Source organism: Epargyreus clarus, unplaced genomic scaffold (assembly GCF_041222505.1).
Source record: "Epargyreus clarus isolate Ecla_fem2 unplaced genomic scaffold, WU_Ecla_fem_2.2 ptg000006l, whole genome shotgun sequence".
Taxonomy (NCBI): Eukaryota; Metazoa; Arthropoda; class Insecta; order Lepidoptera; family Hesperiidae; genus Epargyreus; species Epargyreus clarus.
Window position 1 is genome coordinate 1,332,407 of NW_027332214.1, and position 14,568 is coordinate 1,346,974.

Consider the following 14,568-nt stretch of genomic DNA (forward strand, 5'->3'; position numbering starts at 1 on the left):
TCTCACTTATTTTTTTTACAGAGTAGATATTACGGTGGCCGCTATATTTATAAGATGGAAGTAACAAAAACCATGCAGTCCATCCGGTGGTATCTAAGTGGTCATGCCCATGGACATCTGTAATCAACTCCATAGAGAACACCTCCTACCTAAAGCCGATCCAGATACAGGTGCATTGTCAATCCTGAGGACTATAATGAATGATGTCCAATTGTCCATGCGCGGTAGTATACTGAAAGTTTATAACTTATTTTGAAATGACGGTCTGTTACAATTATTTTAATATTTTATTAATATAGAAATTTAAATACAAAAATCTAGAATTTGTAAAAGTAAGAAAACAATTTAAAATTACAAAAAATATTCATAAGTCAAACTTATGAATATTTTTTGTAATTTTAAATTGTCCCACTTTCACTGTAAAGATAGGAACATTCACACACATGCATATATTAATAATCTATTCCAAGACGCAATCACATCGACAATTATAAAAATTACAGCTCCTACACACGATCCTATAATTAAACCGATACATCATAAGGCGTGGCACACATCCCCGTCTAATTAACGTAGTCGTGCGATAATCGCAAAAACGCCCGCTTCACACGGCGAGCGGCGCGTGTCGGCTGTCGTGGGAATGCTCTAATAGGAGTTGTATGGTAACATGGAATAAGTGAAGTAAAGGTTCATTTACTAAGATTTTGCTTACTATCAACAGATCAGAATTAGAAGATGCAATATAATAATTTAAATACGTTATGATAACCGTTTTTTTCGAGTTCTTTTATTCTGACTTATAATAATTGTGCCAAGCTCTGCTTTTAGGCGTATTTTTAAACATATCTGGCGTTCTTCCTTATGAAAAATGTTAAACAGACGTTATTATAAAGCCGTCTACTCCTTGACGATCTATCATCTGAATAGATTTATAATTCTATACAATACTATTTATGCAATTTATACTTGCGCATAAATAAGGAACATAGTGATCTTCACTTTATATTACGAGTATTATTGCAGTTCAATCAGGTAAAGGGTCTCTTTACAACTTTATCATATTTCCAATTACAATATACGAAATATTATCCAATTTCATATTTAATATTTCAGTGTCGCATAATTGAATAAACAATCGCAAAAGTGGGTGTCGCGAGCGTCGCGTGCGCTGTATCACATTTCATGGGAACGAAATAGTGCGAATTGTTCCTACTTATGTGCACCTAGTACATGGTGTTGCTTGGGGATCTATTCTGTTGGCACTAATGTCACATCTATTTTCATTGTGGGTATGTCATATTAATGTAATTAGTCTTTTTAGTGTTGTGTAAATATGAAATATTAAATTTTAAAAATATGAAATACAGTTTATTGGCATTCTGCCTTGGACCATAGTCTTAGATTTTTTTCGCTGACATCCTATATCTAAATTAATTCCAAATTAGTTTAAGCAAACCTAAAATCACTGATATAAGAATTAAGTAATAAATATGTTATTGAATTATTATTTTTCTGCTTATTTTCCCATATTTAGATTTGACCCCGACAATAGCCGTGTTCCCTAGTAATTTTAACATGAAGTACCAGGCGGGCATAGCGTCCAAGAAGTGTACGTTGTCGATAAGAACATTGGCAAGCGCGCACAAATGTCCAGTCCGTGCGACCCTCGCAAGGGGTAGAAGGGGGAGCGACCCGACTTTTCCATTACCATTAATTCTCCCAAATGAGAGTTTACTATTGTGTCATCTTGAGAGCGGTCATACGTCTTAATGTAACCTTCTTTTGTTTTGGCTTCGTTTATTTTGTTTTCAGTGTTTTAGAAGTCGCCTGCCCTTGTTCTCTCTTATTAAGACGTATCTTGATGATAGGGGGTGGATTTCACTCATAAATTACTAAAAATGGCTCCTAATTATTTCTCTATTAAAACGCGGTATTATATCTTTATTTTAAAAATAATTCTGCCAAAATTTTTCATTCTCCCTGCTTATTAAATTAAGAAAATAGGTATATCACAGACTAAAATATGTTTATTTCTAAACCCAATATTTTGAAAGCCTAGAAAAATTTAGCAATTTAAAAAGCATATAAAAATATGAGAATAAAATTATATTTATAAATGACTTATCTAAACAGTGCGGTTTGCACTAACAAAACGCCTACAACCGCCATCTTTTCCCACCTGGCGCCGAAATTCGATCGCGCGCACGCGTTGTTCCAAAATCGAAATAATTCAAAAAGCGCGGAACGTTTCCAACCCTTTCCATTGTTCTTTTTATGAATTGTTTTGAATTGAATTCATTGCAGTGCGTCTGACGGCAGCCTGTTGTTCTAAACGTGTTCCACGTTTAAATAACGGAACAATATTCCATTGATGAAAATATAAAGCCTGGTTTTGAATTTATTTAGACGTAGAAAAACAAAAAGTGGCATAATATTATTTTCTTCAAAAATATTACATTTCTATTAAAAAAAATACCTAACAAAATCAAAGCTATTGAAAAATAAATCTATTTGCAATAAATTACTAAGAAATAATAAATATAGCTCTAATATTAGGTACGTGTACCTAAATTGAGCTTAAGAGAACTGGTCAAAAATATTGTGGATCAAAGAATGACATTCGACATTAATATATTATAATCAAAATCTTTTTTTTTTCATTAATGATACACAACATAAATCTTTGCTAAGATATAATATCAAAATCGGCTCCTTTGGATAAGCCTATTAATAAAAAAATAACTTATGAATGCGTGAATGATACACCAATATAATTTATTACCGTGTCCATATTTGACCGCCATAACTTAACTTAACACAACTTACTTCCCGGATCAGTTATTTAATGTCGCATCTAATTCTTTATTCAAGGTCGTATTTTATCGTCTTTTAATCTTTACCCATAATGTCACCATAGTTTTATGGCGACCCGTGATGATAATTATAAGTAGGTCCATGGCGCCTCTGGGTCGTCGAACTTATGGGAAAGGCGGTAACAAAGTGCTAACATTTCTCACATGATCCTTATTTTTAGCGAACTAAAGTTTAGTTTACATTTTGAGTTAGAATTAAAAATTCTTATCATTTTTCGCATATCAATTTTGAAGTGTTTGTAATGATTTCGTTTAGTTTCGTGACCCAATTCACAACGATATCAAATCGTGAATCATTTTAAGATTAACTATTCTCAGTTTACTTAACTATATCTATACAAATAAATAAAATCAGTTCTGTCTATCTGTAAACTTATAAATCACTTTTCCGTCCGTCCGTAATCCCTCTGACGTCACATTATGACACAAGAATATAAAGGATTTTTGAAGATTGTTGTCTTTTAAATGGTCAAACTATAGCGATTGACATTATGACACAATTTATATTATAATAACCTTACTTATTATTAAATTAGTCATTCTAATTATAATAAATATTATAAAGGAGTATTACCGAAAGCCTTTATTGCCTTCCTCCTATCATAAATTTAAACGATCTCTAGGTATATGAAAATCGAAAACTACATACGATGGATCATACAGACAACACCAAATAAAGAAGCTAGTTCACGAAAACATGATTACTAAACATCCAAAAGTAAAAAGTAATCAGTCTGTTTGCAATTGGCGAAACTCAAAATGAAATGGATTTGAAATTGCAATCAGTTTTTTCCCACCGTCTGGAACATGCGATTTCTCAATCAAATATTGATTGAAAATCGACTTTGCTTGTACCACGTAATCTAGCTATTTGCGAAAGGTATTAGAAAGTGTGATTAAGTGTAGAAAAGTTTGTAAAAGAACAATAAACATACAAATAACAGATATAGAAAGAAATGAAAAATATAAAAATCGTTAAAAACAACAAAATGAAGCGGATCACAGTTACGCGTGATTTGAAAATCATACATACAATGTAGTTCAGTTTTCTGTTCATATTTATCATAAATAATGATCGGAAATTACATATTTCCAAAGTTATTCCTGAGGACTACGCTGATATACTCGTACCTCATAAAAGCCTACATACGTGACCAGAACACAGCAGTGCTACATTTCTATAAGTCAGAATTGATGGCGATAGTACCATCATCGAACCAGGAAGGATTCTATCACCATTATATATGCACCTATAATAGTACTTATCTATAATCGAACCCAAACAAACGGTTGCATTGTAAATGTTAATTCTGTTTAAAATTCAGCTGCTCCGGTATCGCCAGCAGGTTTATACGAAGCGACAGTTATAAGAGATCTGATAACTACTGATTGGCATTTGCTAGTAGAATATTAAATAAAGGTTTTATCAGAACACTTGTTAGCACCTCGACTTGTTAGAACGCAACGGCTCGTGAATTTAAACCATTTCACGTATCAGTGAACTAAATAAAATGCCTAGTCAAATCATTATAATTGATGTACGGTTACTTTTGTATCTCTAATCAAACGTAGCTTGATTTTTTGTTAAAAAAACCGACAAAAAAGACACTCAAATTTCGAACAAAGATTAACGTTGTCAAATATAATGTGACGAATCTTCTATATTTAATGAACCGTTCTTAAAGAAATTAAGAGTAGAATTAATGAAAATATGTTTAGCAGTGGACCTAACTGTAGACATTCCGCCTTCATCAAGGGAATGCGAGCAACGCAATGTCGCATCGATATGTAAATTGAAAACAAGTCCTTAATTAAAACTAATATAGCGATTTAAAACCATGCTAGTGTGAGAAATAGAGCTTAGTGTATTTTAAGTACTATTTTTGTTTTGATGACTAATACTTTAACTTTTTAGAACTGTGCTTTGGGAACAGGGGCAATAGCCGTAGATTTTCCTGGAATGATAACATAGGGCTTTTTAATAAGGTGCAGGTGACTACTTTTCATCAGGGAGCCCATCTGTGGTATCGTAAAGTTACACTAGAAGAAAAAACTGTCAGTTCTATTTTTGCTTCATAGCAGCAAAGTTGCGCTGCTATGTAATCTAATTTAGGTAGGCCTCTTGCTCCAGAGTTACCACTGCAGTCTTACTGCTCCAACTTGTCAGAAGGACAAACTGCTCGTGCATAAAAAACAAATCTGCCTTACGATTTTACTAGGATCATGCCTACACGGGCCTCAGAAAATAAAGGAGGTTGTATGCAAACTACGTAGCCACTACGTTGCTGGAGATACAGAAACGCAAAATGAAAAAAACATGAGTATAAATTGTTAACAAGATCTCGCCGTGTCATATTTTAAATATTGTTACGTGATTTTAATATATTTATATTCTGTCAGAGTTCGAGAGCGAGTTCAATCACATTTACGTGTTATTTTGGTCCAGTATTTTATATCATTATTTATTTATTCAACTGATAAAACAACTTCAAATAAGAATTGACTCATATTATGCATGAGAGCAGCAGCATTACTTCTCAAACATAGTGATCAATATAAAAAATTAGCCAAAACTTATTTACGACTTTTCAATTACCAGTCATTTTGATAAAATATTAGAAACTTACTAACTTTAAAAGTTAATTTAGTTACTAAATTACAAAACGTAGGATACCCTGCACTAGTAGAACTAGCGTCTTAATCAACAGATGAGAATCAATTCCACCAGGACTGCATACCTGTACTATGCTATTTTCGTCCGCTAAGCTGGAGCGACTAAGAAAATTAATATAGCCTCATTTAATATGCAAATAGTGTAGCCTTATCTCCGCTGTCCGGTCCGTTCAATCAAAGTGTCCTTTACTGCTATCTTGCGATCGCACCTCCTTGCGTTCATGCCGCCCTGGTACTCGTATTTATTACCACCCGCTATCATTAAGCGTATCTTCGCAATCTGGACTGTTTTTTTTATCTAAATCTGGTTTTGTCTTGTTACCATTTTTACCGTTTTGTCTAATTTAATTTTGTGGATAACATCTTGATTATAACTACAAGTTAACCTTGCTTTTCGCATCCTCCTTGTGTAACAACTATTCATACTTCAAAAATATTTTCTAATGACTCATACTAACAAGCATCATAAATACGTTCAAACAAAACAAAATTCCATTCTTAAAATTCCAATTCAAATTCATGATCTACTTCAACAATGAGATATTTTCATAAGCATCTCCGCTCGTTACATACCTATCCAAACACGTTAGAATGGGCTCCAGAAATCAAATTCAATGGCTAATCAGCAGTAATTGTGTTGTAATAACAACGGGGCCGGGTTCCCATTGTGATGAAACCAGAGACCGCCACACTCCCAACCCTTCGGGGAACGTGTGAAAGAAAACATATTGGGGCATTTCTTTCTCCAACCCTGCATTTGGTAGGGGCTACCACGATCCAATGATCACGTTTTGCAAATACTCGAAATTATGGGTTTGTAAAAGAATCGTAAACACTAAGCCTTGTAAAAGCTCAGGAAAATCAAAGTGATAAGGCGAAACTCTAATGTTTAAGCAATAATGAAATAAATGATACTAAAATACTAAAAAATTTGCCCCAATACTTTGAAACATCTCTTCAATAGAAATGTACCGAATGTAAACAATAATGCACGAAAAAGAATCAAATTAATCTGATTGAAAATATATCAGATTATGCATAAATTGTTGGAGTATTGATTACAAAAATTGTTACAGAAATTGTTTTTTAATGCATTACATACACAAAGACAAACGACACCAACCATTATATTAGTTGCAACAATAAATGCAAAGTAATTGATCTCTGCATCGCAAGGGTTGGACCAACGCTGGTGCGTCAGGCGTCCCGCTGGGCACATTACGCTGCTCTTTCTGCTGGCACAGTCAGACTGCTGTTTTCAAGTTGCTCTATCTTTATTTTAAAAGGCTCTTCAGACCAATAAATCAAAATGTACTTTAAATTTAGAAAATATAGGTAAAATAATTATTGTTACTCTCGCACCTGTAGACTTTGTAGACAAAATAACTTTGATTTTTAAAACTAAACTTTCGGTACATTTTTGAATTCGTTCGAAACAGTTGTAAATTTTCGACGTATATCGTCTCTCATGCAAATTTTATTATTTCAACAAAGGAAATAATTTGAAAATTACTTTATGAGAAACCAATACATTACGAAGTAATTATCTAGGCTAATACCAACCTAAGACCACCAAAGAGCACAATCGTACGTCAAACCGCTAATCACTACCGCCCTCGACTACTAACGATTCAATAAGGATTATAAATGATTGCCGATAATAATTACTGGCTCCACGATAATTAAATGTAAACGTGTAATTGAATCAAACGGAATATAGTAGGAAGTTATTAATTTGAAACGCGACAACGCTCATCAGAATGTATCGAACGTAGTGATATCGATGAAAGGTAGGGTTGCTACCAAGATTTCAATGTCTTGACCAGACAAAAATTTAAAAATAAATGCAATCTTTATTCATAAAGTTATTAATAAACATATAAAGTTATTAATAAACATATAAACATATTAATATAAATGTAGATGGACATAATAAATGTAGGTCAATTAATCAGATTGTAATTCTTATAACATTTTTATACTTGTACGATAAAGCAGACGTGCTACCAGATGGAAAGTTGTCAATATCGCCTATAGACCTTTGCAACACCAGAGAAGTCTCCAATGCATCGGCTTTAAAACAAACTTTCTAATTTTAATATTAATTCAAGCACGCAAATACAGCAAACCACAATAATTTGCGTAACTTAAACTAATCATTATCATAACTTATAGCTCGTGTATCAAAGTAATTGCTCCATCCAGAATCGAATCGTTGAAATCAGTTTCGTTGACAAATCCGACAACCCTGTTAAAAGGTGATTTGCATAATCAGGGTCCGCTACTGCACATCGATATAATCTGATAGGCCTTTAGAAAGTTGGTACGAAACAATCAGTGGACTGGATCTGGACTCAACTTTATCGAAAAAGCTTATTGTTTTGAATTCTGATGCGTCGATATTGACGTCGATATTGATGCGTCGAGATCTAGAACTTACGTAATGGTATTGAATCCTGAATTAGGTTTCGAATACTCAAATCTTTACTGAATCTGGCTAAACTATAAATGTTTCATTATGATGATTGACCACAAGGCGAACTGCAGTGGTCAAAATTCGACCGTTATCATTATAGAAAATGTAAGGACTTTTGTAACATTAAAGTTTGTAAAATTAAGTCAATAGCAATAGAAAAAACTGATAACAAACCTAAGACAAAACGATACTGAACTGTTATATATCAGTCTAATCAAAATCGAAAGAAACTATACAATTTCGAAAAAAAAAGTACTTTGTATATTTAAAAAATATTTTTTAACAGATCAAATATTTCGACACAGTTAACTCAAAAGGCAACACAATTAATAGCTTAAAATAAATCTGCACAAAGTACGATTTCCGCCTATTCGAAACAGAACATTTCCAGGTGAATTTTGGATTCCTAGACCTGTCAATCTTCGTTCGAGTCTGCAGACGTCGGAAACAAATGTAGTAACAGACATGAGTAATACGTACCTAGATAGAAACGAACCAGACCTAAACTTAGTTACATTGAAGGCTTTATAAATGGTTTCCAAACACATAAGGTAAGCTTAGAGTAAATGTATAATTTCAATTTTCAGATATTTTTTGTATAAATTCAACCGACTTTCTGTGTGTGTAAGAATCTAGAAAATCCCGTTTATTTTTAGGCTAAGCTTGTGATAAATATCTGAGGCCTAACAGAGTAGATGTTATAAGGAAGTCTACCATTGGTCTAAATTCCACCAAAGTCGTCAGTTTTCGAAATTTCACAAAAAATATAACCAAATCATGAACCATAAGCAATAGAAAATCGGTTGGCAATCAAAAGAGAAGGTTCTAAAATGTTTTGTATAAGGTCTATTTATACTTATAGATAGAAACAACAAAATTTTAAGTTCATCACTTGAAACATCCGCAATAAAGAAATTACAAGCCGCGTATCATGTCAATCCGTTACACATTACTTGAGTTAATCAGTTACTCCAAGAATATGGAATTAATATGTTCTAAGAGCATTATCCTCGTGATATTTAAATAACAATAAAGTACACTGCCACAATCTATCATAACATCAGACTCACAAACACAATATCGCTAATAGGTGTCGTTGAAGAATTCTCTCAGATCGTGAGCTGCGTATGTATTAGGATGGTGCTATTAATATAAGCATGCATCCTGTGCAAGTCTAGCACAGACAGCACAGACGGGCAGACTGATAAACATGTTTGTTTGTATTTATTTAACGTTATAGTTTTCCGGGAACTTTGAATTGAATGAATGTTTCATTGCAATTATTTTCATTTCTTTAAGTGCTCTAATTTTAGGCACAGAAATAGTTGTTTCACAAACCAATTTTTTTATCAGATCCATTCTAAATTTCTTCATGCTTACTGAAAAGTTAAAGTTACTTTTTTCAGTCTTTCAAATATTTACACATTTAGAGCCTGCCTAACTTTAGTTTAAACTTTCTATAGTGATAAATTCTTGTATATTCTACTGTATCAAGCCTTAGCTTCTCATATGCATCTACGTTTATACTCGTAAAATTAGTGTTTTTCGAGACACTTTTTTCAACTCTTTATTTTGAGCTAACTCTTTTTGAAAATATCATAGAGGCTCCATTAAAATAAACTAAAAAACTGTTGACAGACATCCTTATATTACTTTCATGGCATCGTGATTGCATTAAATTGAAATATAAATAAGAAGGTGGCATCAGACACAGGGCAGACTAACTATTAATATTTACTAAAGTAAATATGCGCATTCGCTCACCACCACACGTCATTAGATATTCAATGTAACGGAACGGGAGAGCATAAATAATTCAGGAACCGTAGTCTATGGTCAAGTAACTCCCGCTTAGCGAACTTAGGTGCTTGCCACATTGAAAGCGAGGCGTCTGCTAAACGTGTTGATTATTTAAATATGAGAACGAAAAATCAAAAGAAAAATAATTAAAAAGCAAGGTTAAGAAAGAAAACGGTTGATATTCTGAGTGAAGAAGTAACTGACAAAGAGGCGATGAGAAGAGACTTGAAAGCGATGTGAATTATGAAATTAGTTCACATTTCCCTGATTTTAAAATGACCTGATGACGGAAATATAATCTTAGATTAGGTAAGTACACGAACGATGCAAAAAATGTATTTATCGACGATAGTAATCTTTGCATAATCTTATCTGTATGTTTGACAGGAATCATCCAATGCTCTCGAGATATTGATAAGAAATTCCGAATTGCCTACGAAAGCGATACCTTCGTTTCGAAATTAGCGAAAACGAGAGGCACGAAAAGGAGTACAATTCACGAAGATGAACTGATTGGGATATAAAGTTTCTCAGAAATCATTTAGAATCGTATAAATTAGAATTTGGAGCTTGCCTTGGTATCAAAACACAATTTTCCAGTTTATTTGTGACATAATAAAATAAAATAAAACTTTTGGTTATCGAAGAAATAATAATATTAATTTTAATTTTTTTTAATATACACGTTTCCTGTTTAATAATCTCAAAATTACTTATTTCGATTTCATTATCATCATTAATGATGAATGGATTATCACTATGATGAAACGGCATCATAGCTTATTACGCTGATCAATCGGGGATTAGTAATTTTGAGTCTAGATCCGGAATTTAACTGGAGTGAGACCCTAACCAACTTCCTATCACACTTCCGCTGGATTAACTAATTGAATCCTTAATACTGTTTGATTGTAGTGTTATTTAAATGAGATCGCGCCTAGGTTTCATTTGGGTCATTAGGGGCAACGGAGAAAATTCTAATTAACAACTTTCACCGTTTCTCTAAGTCTAAGTAGAGTATAATTTTCCATTTTCATAATTTGAAATATAATCGATTAGGCTGAAATAATTGAACTGCAATATTAAATATTGATCATAGTATTATATAATCATCAAATATGTATATTAAGTTGATAATAGTGAAAATAAACAATTTAATAGACTCGTTTTAATTGGGATGTAGAAGGCACGATCACCACACCTAGCTATTTAATAACACGTACTGTGTTTTGGCTTGAAGGGCGTGGTCAGTAAGAGGTATTCTAACTTAGCCCTCATGAATAGCGATAGATCGGAGATCGACCTTAGATAGGACTTTCATCAGGGTTGATAACAGCTGTCTATAGGCAGTAGCACTTACCATCAGGTACACTACAAGCTCGTATGCTACTTCAGCATCAAAAAACCAAACTTTCACTGCATTTGTCTCACCACAAAACATTAAGCTCCCACAAATAAAAATTTAAACAAAGTCAATAACGGAAGCCGCCGTTTGAATCCAATCGAAATCCTATTTGCATGGGGACAAAACACTTGAGTTCACATTAAAAGTATTCGGTCCGTCAATTGAGTCCGAGCCGTGGGCCTCAATAGGCTTTTTACAGAAAAGCTCTTATTGTGGGCGGCTTAAAGGGTTTCGCGCGACAATACGGCCCGAGTTTAATTAACCGGAGCTTAAAGCTTAATTGTAAGTGCAGTTAAGCCCAGTAACACGTGTCGGAGTTTCGCAGGGCGCTGCTCTAGGCCCGCTATTACAATTCATATTGAAATTTTCTTATTTCGCGCGACACTCAATCGTGTTTCAAATGGTTTGAATGGGTTGAATGGGTTGTATGCTCCATTGTGGGGAAATTGTTTTTTCATAACCGAGATACAGCAGCAACAACTTCATTTTTTCGTTTCATTTTGGGAAATTTAAAAGATGTTATAAACGTTTTAGATACTAGTTAGCAATACCTAGTCTTAGGTCTTATAAAGACACAGAAATACGACAAAACTCTCAGACTTGGAACAGAAACTTAAAGTCATTCTTTTCATATCTTTGTCTGGATACGAACCACCTTTAGGCCGATGACTGCTATATTGAACCACTTTATGTACCTAGTGAATTAGCGATCAAAGAGTATGAAAAAAAACAAACACAAAAGCGCAACCTCTAACTATTCCTATCTAATGTTTATCTTAGAAATATCACCACTAAACCTTCTGTATCCCGGCTTATTTACAACCGCGAGCAATTTACAAGAAAACCAAACAGCAATTACCGCACAAAAACAAATAAGAGGAAAAATCATTAGGGGAACGGCGGAGGGATGATTACAAAGGAAAACACGGCGCTGGAGTGCAGTCATTATGTGCCGATTGTTCAGTTGCTAGGGGTAGCGGGTTCGACAATGGCCGGGTGAGATTACGCCTGTCGGCTGTCGTGACGGCTATGGGGTTAAAACCTATGCTTCAGCTTTGTGGGTAATAGTTGTGATTCCGGTAGTTTTGATTCTTATTTGTTTAGGTACTTTTCTATTTCACTAAAATTATAGTAATTGGATTGGCAATTGATTTCACTTGAGCCCTCACCTCCTTTTTTTATTATTTAAACAAAGAAATCCAGACTAGAAAATAGCAGAGGTAACTTCTACCCAGGGACATCTGTAACCAACTCCGTATAGAACAAACGTTCTACCCGAAGCCAAATGCAAAAGCGTTGGCACTTCTTAAAATTCTAAGGTAGTAGAATAAGCATGACGGCATGAAAAGCGTCATGCCGTTTACCGTAACGGCATACGAGTCAGACCACATCCACCAATAAATTCACAGCATACAAGTCAGTTACTCCTAAGCCGTGGAAATACAAGTTTCACATCAAAATATTATGTTATTTACGTAAACAAATACATTTCTACCAATCCGCATTTGACCAGCGGCTATTGTCTAAAACTTCTCTAGAGAAGAGACCCGTGCCCAGCAGCGGGACAGTTATTGCCTAGTGCCAAATTACCATCAATAATTGTTTTCTATGTCAGTTACGCAAAAAAAAACATTTGTATTTCTAATCCGTTCTTAACCAGCGATTATTATCTAAAACTACTCTTAAGAGAGTAATTTAACGACAACGAAGTACCTTCCCAAACTTTGTAACTATCCCATCAATATCATGTCCAAAACTGCCCATAAACCAAACCCGTGGAACCTCATAATCACATGTCACATTCATATGTGTTCCACGTATTGCAATTCCTATTATCCGTAGCCGCTGCATAAATCTAGGGTTCAATATCAGACCTTTGCATGCATGCATTGCATGTTTGTTGCATGTAACCCGACACCTCGATAGATCGGCCTTTGTGCCCTCCGCCCTCTGTACTATTTGTTCCTTGCTATAACTGTTGCTTGTTGTACGAGCCAAAAGATCGCTTAATGTTTTATTATTATGCCCTAAAGTTGTATGAAAATTATTGTGGATGTGGGCAACTTTTTTGCTGGCTGTACCATTGTATAAACACAACAGCCTTGGTTGTACCTCCGTCTTAAATTACTACTACAATAATGATCCGGTACTAATCGGAAGTAGGGTTTAATTACGTGTGACAAGATGAACGTACCTAAGAGACATAAATGTTATAAGTTTAGCTAAGATATAAAGATAATAAACAATTATATTTAGAAAAATTGTAATTGGATTAGAAATATACCCTAATTCACTATCAGTCTTGCGGATTAATATAAATTAAGATAAATATGAAACATAAAATACAAAACCGAAATATGTAGTTTGAGTTTATAGATTTTTTTATTTTATAATATTAGGTACATAATAGCAGTAGCAAGCGATGAAGCCCTTTAATGGATTCGGTAAATGGGCACAGCCGCCCATGGTCATCCATAATCAACATCAGATAGGTTAAGAATCGTACCTGAACGCCCACCACAAATGCCTACCCCAGAGGAGTAGCTGAGTAGAAGACTATTGAGTTAGAACGCGTTCTAAAAATCTACAATTCATCATTATTAAAAGCATTTTCAAAGTCTTAAAAACCCACAGTAAAGGAGTCCATAAGACAAATACTTAATCCACAATAGAAAGCGAGTACCGTAAAAGCATTCCATACTTTCACACATAAAAGAAACTTCCAATACTAGAGGAAGTTAGCGAAAAGATGATTGAAACAAACCCGACAAAGTTTCCGGACACGTCTCCCTAAGTGTATTAAACCGCCTGAACTTCCCTAAAAAGTGAAAGGAGACAAAGTGAAATAATATAAATACTTTCAATAATAAAAAGTTGATATTGGCACAAGTTTTTCGGTGTGTGGCCCAAGTTATGAGCGATATTTTTTAAATAAGAGATAAAAATAGCTTTTTTCAATAAAGTTCTGTTGAAAGGACAAAATAAAAGTTTTTAAGGAATAGCTTGGATACTGTTATATGCAAAACCTCAAGCTCATGTGCCTAGAGTAAAATATAAGTTAACAAAACTAAACATAAACCTTCACGAGTGGTAAATTGACAATTGTGAGAAGATATTAGGTGCTACACTGTAAGGTTATGCCTTATTTTAATATTAATTATTGATTTATCATGCAATTTTGACGTCTTAGATGATAACGTATCATTTGCTACCACCATAAGTTGGTAATTTAATATTGTGCCAAATACAACATTCCCCGCTATCGCTTTTGAACAGAAAACTGTACATTTTACATTTCGTCCTTTCCCCGGCTGTCGCTCCTACCTTAGACCTACACAAAC

General features: G+C 34.0%; 2 protein-coding genes across 6 annotated transcripts in view; both read right to left on the reverse strand.

Annotated features, from left to right (window-relative positions):
- The window catches only part of hth (Meis homeobox homothorax), a 349,085-nt gene that overhangs the window by 234,631 nt on the left and 99,886 nt on the right, over window positions 1–14,568 (reverse strand). The gene's annotated exons all lie outside the window — the stretch shown is intronic.
- The window catches only part of Bmp-2 (bmp-2 protein), a 312,520-nt gene that overhangs the window by 31,186 nt on the left and 266,766 nt on the right, over window positions 1–14,568 (reverse strand). The gene's annotated exons all lie outside the window — the stretch shown is intronic.